Raw genomic sequence first — 7,725 nt, forward strand, 5'->3', positions numbered from 1 at the left:
TTTTGGTGAAGTGAAAAGGTTAGTACAAAATAAGTAATGATTCAAAGTCAGGTATTTTGAAGCATCTATTATGTCTAGACTATAAAACAAGTACAGATTAAAAACAAGCGTACCTCTAAATTCGCCAGCAGCTGCTGTTGTAAAGGAAGATTTGAAGAAAAAGTTTGCATTCAGTGGAAAAAACTGGTTAATAGCTGGTTATTAGCTTATTATCATCTCTTTATTTTAACATAAAGAGTACATCAGTCTAGCCTGCATATTTCCCAATTGGTTTATAGATATATTCTTAAACTTCTTCAATCAAAATTTTTCTTTAGCCTTTTAACTTGGTTGGTGTATCGGTCAGAGTTCTCCAGAGAAACAGAACAAATAGAATGTATGTATCTGTCTGTCTATCTATGGATCTATTGTGAAGGAGGAAAAGTAATTTCCCCGCTACTCTTCTAGGTTCTTGGCTGAGACCCTCCTGTAATAAAAGACAGGTTAACAGGAGGAAAACACACATATGTGCCTCTTGTGAACATGGGAGATACCCAGGAAATTTAGCAACTCCCTGAAATGGCCCATACCACCATCTTAAACTCCATCTCCAGCTAAAGACAAAAGAAAGCTGTTGGCAGAAGGGAGGCCAGTTATGGGAGGTCACCAGGAAAAGCACAGGAAAGGAGGGTAGTTGTTATGGGGATTTAGGTTGGTGCCTTTTCCACTCCTAAAAGTTTCTAAAGACTTGATACACCTCCTCTTTGTACTGAGGGAGACACCTTTACAAATGAAGATGTCCCTTATAAATATAAGTGTCTCTTATAAAGGAGTAAATTTTACTTGGTTTTCAGAGCTTCTCCTGTGTCTGCAGGAGAGGCACATATTAAAAATAGCAAATACTACATTTGCAGGGATTGTTTCTATAGTTCGTTAAAAATGGCAGAGCAGCCCTAGCCGGTTTGGCTCAGTGGATAGAGCCTGCGGCCTGAAGGGTCCTGGGTTCGTTTCCCGACAAGGGCATGTGCCCTGGTTGCAGGCTCGATCCCCAGTAGGGGGCGTGCAGAAGGCAGCTAATCAATGATTCTCTCTTATGTTTGATGTTTCTATCCCTCTCTCCCTCTCCCTTCCTCTCTGAAATCAATAAAAATATATTTTAAAAAATGGCAGAGCAGAAGAGAAGAAGGAGTCTGGTTTCTTGAAGGATCGTCGAGTTAATGCACTGGCCCTAAATTACCCACTTTAGAATTTCCTGTTATGTGAAAATGTAAACTTTACTTGCTTAAGCCACTATAGTTATGTTTCTATTACATGAAGCTAAACAGAAGCCTAAAAATTATTGATTTCTGTCAGTCTTTTGGAATCAAATTCAGGGAATACTTTGGTCCATTTCTGTAGGATACACATTCCCCTCTTCTTGTCTATGAAAAACACTCCTTTTTGCTTCCTGATTCCTGAGTGAGTTTGGAGATAGATAGAATTGTGTCCAAGCCAGTCCAATTGTATCCATTGAGGAAATGATACCATTTTTTTCTTCTTTCCTTTTTTCCTGTATTCTTTGTACTTATATACACACATATGTGCTTCAGCATAGTGTGAGGAAGAGGGAAAATTCCCCTTTCCTCTGGTTCTTTATGGCTGGCCAAATTGTCAAATCAATAGGAGGCAGAATGACTAGAGAAAATCAAATTTAATCTTTTGCCCACAGGAAGCCCACATACATGAGAGAATCAGAGACCCTGCATACATTCGAGGTTCAGAGATAGAAAGGGGGGGGCTGAAGTATATAAGACATCCTGGGCTAGGGATGAGGTGAGGTCTCTTGGGGGCTTCAAGAGGTCATTGGAGGATAAGAAGAACAGACATTAGTAATTAATAAATTAAATGGCTGGCTCAGTGGTTGAGCATCGATCTATGAACCAGAAAGTCAGGGTTCAATTCCTGGTCAGGGCACATGCCAGGGTTGCCAACTCGATCCCCAGCAGGGGGCGTGCAGGAGGCAGCCAATCAACGATTCTCTTTCCCTCTCCCTTCCTCTCTGAAATCAATACAAATATATTTAAAAAAATAGTTTGTTCTGGCCTATAGAAAAGCCAAAAGAAGTTATTTCTTATAGTCGCTTATAGGCAAGGCCTTTAATTCAAATTCTTCTGGATAGTTAAAGAGAGAGAAAGAAGTTTCTCTTAAGCCTGAAGCTAAAATCACCTCTAGCTCAAAGTAATCTGCAAACCACTGAAGTACATCTCGAGGTGGCTTGTTCTGGACCCCAAGAACAGTTAATTTTGTCAACTACCAAAATAAAAGGATGGTTTACACTGATAACAACCATGGAAGCAAGAAAAAGGATTCCCTTTGAATCTGCCCCAAACCCCTATCTTTAAATTCTGTTCCAAACTCTGTTGCTCTTTATTAGACCAAGTAAATTTAAGAAACAAGATTGTAGTCAGTTACTTTTCCAAGAGATCTAGTGAAAAGTAGGCGTTATTGAAAAGTAATTCAATAGGATTTAGTAGTCTGTGAGGCTGTACTTGGAACAAATGGGGAAAAATGTACTCTTAGTTATTTCTAGTAAATCAAGTACTAGATACAAGTAAATTAGGTGCTTGAACAACATGGATAATTGTGGTAAACATAAATACAAGTATTTCTGTATCTAAAAAGTAATGCAGCTCTCTCATGAGAGCCAACAGAGTTTATGTTTATCAGGTACAAAATAAATTTAGTTACCTTCAAAGGTACATTAGGAATCATAATCCCATACAAAGTCTTTATCATCCACCCATCCCTGGACCTCTGCTCACTTCAAAGTAATTTGTGAGTTGAAAGGGTTATTTGTGGCAAATAGAGGATTATATCTAGTCCTTTTATTTTAATTAATTTTTAAAATATTTTTATTGATTTCAGAGAGGAAGGGAGAGGAAGAGAGAGATAGAGACATCAATGATAAGAGAGAGAATCATTGATCAGTTGCTCTCTACTGGAGATTGAGCCCACAAACTGGGCATGTGCCCTTGACCAGAATCAAACCCTTCAGTCCACGGGCTGATGCTGAGCCAAACCAGCTAGGGCCTTTCTGGTCCTTTTAGATCAACTACAGGTAGAGAACATAGTGTTTGTTTTAAACCAAATAAAACCACACCATCCAACCTTTCTAAACCCTAATTTATCAGGATAAAAAAATTAAGATGGTCATAAATACAACTCATTTCTGAGGGATGTTAAAATAATTTACAAGAAAACATTAATATTCTTTGTGCAAGAAAACAGGTGTTCTATCATATAAATTGTTTCATATTGTTTTTCAGGATATAGGAAACATATTTCTTTAGTGAATAAAACCATATTTGACAATAGTCAGGAAGTAGGTATATGAGTTTTATCCCTGAAAGGAAATGCAAAAAATAATAATGTTTTAAAAGCAATTTGTTTTTTGGACAATATATATTGACCATTATTACACTTATAAATTACACTATTATATATAGCTTATGAAATTTTAGAGAACCCAAACTTAAAAGACATGAAAATAATTGTATTTTTCACATGTTAATAGAATCACTTAATGTTTTAGATTATAATTGTATTTACAACACAGTAAATTTTAAACTACATGGAAAATAACTACTTTCTGACTTAATATTGTAGGGGTCCAGGATGAGTGACCCTTATATGCAACTCTGTGGCCTGAGATTATTTTGAGCAAAAGGAAAGTTTCCCATAGAGGAAAGCTTCTTCTGCCTCCACAACACAATGACATCAGCTCTGCATTACTGGTGTTATTGAAATAATACCTGAAGTTCACTTAAAATTAAAATAAAATAAAGTTTTATTTTAAAATTATTTAAAATAACACCTAAATTCCTTTTATATAGAAAAAGATTCTAGTTCTTAGAATTTAATTGACTAACAGCCCGGATGCAGCTGTGCTATGTGCAAAACTAGAAAATATGTTTGTACTCTACTTTAAGATCTAAGAAAAATGTTACAATCTTTGATGGGAAGCCAAGATTGGTATTCCCTGTATTCTTTAATAACTTTAATATTTACTTATTTACAGATTAAAAAAATAGGGGAAAATGATAAAATAAAAAGCTCCTAAAAGGAGGCGTAGGGAATGACAAAACCACCCTGGCACTGTTTTTGGTCACCTCACATTTAGTCTAGTTTCTGATTTTTGGGGTTATTCCTTAGGGCAGCAGTGATTGGCATCTGTACTTTGACCAAGTCCTTTTGTCAGATTAAGTAGTTCCAATTTGTGTTACAAAGACCTGTGTAGTCTTTTTTACTGTGTTCTTCATATAGCAGATTTCAATCTATTTATAATTGAAACCTAGTCTCTTTAGTCTCTTCATCATTGCTTTCCAAAGACTTCCCATCATATTCGGGGTAAAAGCCAAAATATATTCAGTGACCTACAAGGCCATACATGAGCAAGACCTTGCCTAATGTCCTGCTGTGGCCCATTTGGCTTTAGCTCATGTTGGATTTCTTGCTGCCTTAATGCAGGGCAAAGTTTGCCCTTATCTGAATCTTTGCAGTGCCTTCCCCACTGCCTAGCACACTCTTTTCCAAAGCCTTTTCTTATTTATCTCCTTCACATCATTAGGTTGTTTCTCAAATGTCACCTTACTGAGAGATTTTTCCTTTAAAACTCTGTTCCCTTTCTACTCTGCTGAAATTATATGGTTTTTAAATATATATTTTTTTATTGATTTTAGAGAGGAATGGAGAGGGAGAGAGAGAGAGAAACATCAGTGGTGAGAGAGTCATCAATCAGCTGCCTCCTGCATGACCCACACTGGGGATTGAGCCCACAACCCAGGCATGTGCCCTGACCGGGTGTGGGAAGCCACCCACTGCCCATACTATCATGAGAGTGCAGCAAGGAACGCGGAAGCTGATGGACCTTGGGCGTTAGCAGGGCTAATGTCAAGCATCATTGTTCTGTTGAGATAGTGGTGGCTCAAAGCAATTTCCTGACCTAATAGCCTCAAAGTAAATGTTTACTGAACCTTACTGATCTTTACTGACCTTAGAGACAGGCTCTTTGCTACCTGTTTGCCCTGCTTTATTGAGGGCAAGATGTGTATCTAAAATTGAATAAAAAGCAGACAAGGCCAGGTTTCAGTGTGCCAAGAGAGAGGTCTCCACCTGGCCCCCCCATGCCTTCTAAATTCATGTTTCTTGTCTAGTGTTTTCATTTGTGCATCGGCCCCTTCTTCAAATCCTGAACCCCCACCACAAAAGGTTGCGGCTACTGGGAATCGAACCGTGACCTCCTGATTCATAGGTTGACACTAAACCACTGAGCCACGCTGGCTGGGCTGAAATTATGATTTTAAAAACATGTTAGGTGTCACTACCTGAAATTTTATGATTCACTTATTAAATAAGGGTGGCACCTAATTTAGCTTTTTCACATCTTATAGAGTTAGCACCTGGCACATAATTAATACTCAATGAGTGTTTGTTGAATTAACAAAGAATCTAGTAACACTGTAACACTGTGTGTGTGGTTTTGTAATTCTTAGTGCATGGAATTGGTAGGAATCTCTTCTCATAATGTTTTATCACAGACATTTTGAAATTGCTTATTCAACTTGTATATTTCTTTATTCTTTCTTCAGAAATGTAGTGAGAATTTATTCATGAGCTTTGTTGTTAAAAGGAGAGATTTAGGCCAGAGCCGAGCATTCCTGCTATGATCGGGTTTACTTACCTTCCTAAAAATATGTTATCTCATTTTGTTTTTTAAAATGGTATAGTACAATTTCTTTAAATTTTTTTAAAAATTGATTTTAGAGAGAGAGGAAAAGAGAGAGAAACATGGATTTATTGTTATTTATGCATTGCTTGATTCTTGTATGTTCCCTGGTCAGAGATTGAACCTGCAACCTTGGTGTGTCAGGATAACACTCTAACCAACTGAGCTACAAGCTGGGGCTGTTACCTCATTTTTTAATTTTAAAAGCAGGGGTAATGCTTTCTACCTTGTTGAGAAAATATTGACAAATAATATATTTAAATGTGTCTACTATAGAATTCTGCACGTCCTCAATACGTGGCAGCCTTTCCCACCATTGCCCCACACCATATACAGCCTTCACACACATTGAATTTTTTTAAAAACAAGGAATAAATCTGGGCATTTGAAGGTTATGTGATAAAGTAAAAAAACCCACTGGGTCAGGAATCAGAGACCTGGCCTCCAGGCCCAGCTCTGTCACTTACCAGCTTTCCTAAGAGGTTAAAAGCATAGTAAGCCCTTTGATCCTTTGAATCTTCATATATAAATTGAAGGTTGTGGGGTGGGCATGGAGAGTGGAGAATAACTGTATTATTTTTAGATTTTCTAGGTTCCACCACACTCTATAAGTGCTGTGATTCTGTATTTATGGAAAGCTGTTTTCCAGTCTCAAAAGAACTCGATGAGAGTTTCTGTGTCAAACTTCATATATTTCAAAATGGACATTTCCCAATGCAGTTTGCATTTCTTCATCATTTGTGGGGTGATTGAGATAAGAGTGTGGGATTGAAGCCACTGGTGAAAGAAACTGATGTTTCCAGAGATTATCTGCACGTATCTCAGGCTTTCATTCTAGTTTATCTAAGATGTTAACTGCAAGTATTGAAAGCAGGTGTGACTTGCTGGCCTCTTCAGGCTTGATTTTGGAAAATGGGATGTTGGTACACAAAATCAGTCATTTTGGTCACTAGTTGTGTGTGAACAGATAGGTCTGATGAATTTAAGCCTTCTTCATATGTGATACGTCTGTCAGGGTATTTTCCATAGTTTAATTGAACTCTGACATGCTCCTAAAATATGTTGTGATATGCAGAATAATGGCTCCACAAAGTTGTCCATGCTCTAATCCCTGGAGTCTGTGAATATGTTACCTTGCAGGGCAAAAGAAAATTTGCAGATGTGATTAAGTTGAAGATCTTGAGATAGACATATTTTCCAGGATTACCTGGATGATCCTGATGTAATCACTGGATCCTCATCAGAGGGAGGCAGCTTAGAGGAGAGAAGAGGCTTTGAAAGTGGAGGAAGGGGTCACAAGACAAGGAATATAGTTGGACCCTAGAAACCAGAAAAGGCAAGAAAACAGATGATCACCTGGAACTTCCAGAAGGAGCACAGTGCTTGGACCTATTTTATACTTCTGATTTTAGAGATTGTAAAATAATGATTGTTGTTTTAAGCCATTAAGTTTTTGGTAATTTGTTATAACAGCAATAGGAAACTAATACATTTGTATCATAAAAATGACTGTATAATGCGATTTTCATTAGAAAATCTTCCTACTAAATTTTATAATTAGAAGGTTCAATAAATAACTTTAATGAAAAACTTAAAATTTTTTTTTAATCATCTGGAAGTACTAGCATATGTAACAAGTTACCTATAGCTATATTTAACCACCAGAAAACCACATGGAATTAACTCTTTATTATGAATCATACCCTTTAAAAATTAATTAATTATATTTGGTAAGAACACATAGTATAAGATCTACCTGCTTAACCAAAATTTGAGTGTACACTAGAGTATCCTATATAATAAAGAGGTAATATGCAAATTAACACTCATGCCCTCACAAGATGGCTGCCTACACCAGGCCGGCAGGGGGGTTAGTGAGGGACCACCAAACGACTGAACAGGCAGGCTGTGTGGGGCAACCAGGTCGGCGGGGGGGCCATGAGGGGCAACCAGGCCAGCAGGGGGATCAGTTGGGGGCAACC

At 37.6% G+C, this 7,725-nt stretch overlaps 1 long non-coding RNA gene across 1 annotated transcript in view; it reads left to right on the forward strand.

Annotated features, from left to right (window-relative positions):
* The first annotated feature begins 315 nt into the window (after positions 1-315).
* LOC106724523 overlaps positions 316-7,725 on the forward strand; it is a 37,990-nt gene continuing 30,580 nt past the window's right edge. The window contains exons 1-2 of the long non-coding RNA XR_001360340.1: positions 316-376; positions 6,327-6,488. This is a non-coding gene — a long non-coding RNA (uncharacterized LOC106724523). The remainder of the gene's footprint in view (positions 377-6,326; positions 6,489-7,725) is intronic.

This window comes from Myotis brandtii, unplaced genomic scaffold, assembly GCF_000412655.1.
Source record: "Myotis brandtii unplaced genomic scaffold, ASM41265v1 scaffold863, whole genome shotgun sequence".
NCBI classification, from domain to species: domain Eukaryota; kingdom Metazoa; phylum Chordata; class Mammalia; order Chiroptera; family Vespertilionidae; genus Myotis; species Myotis brandtii.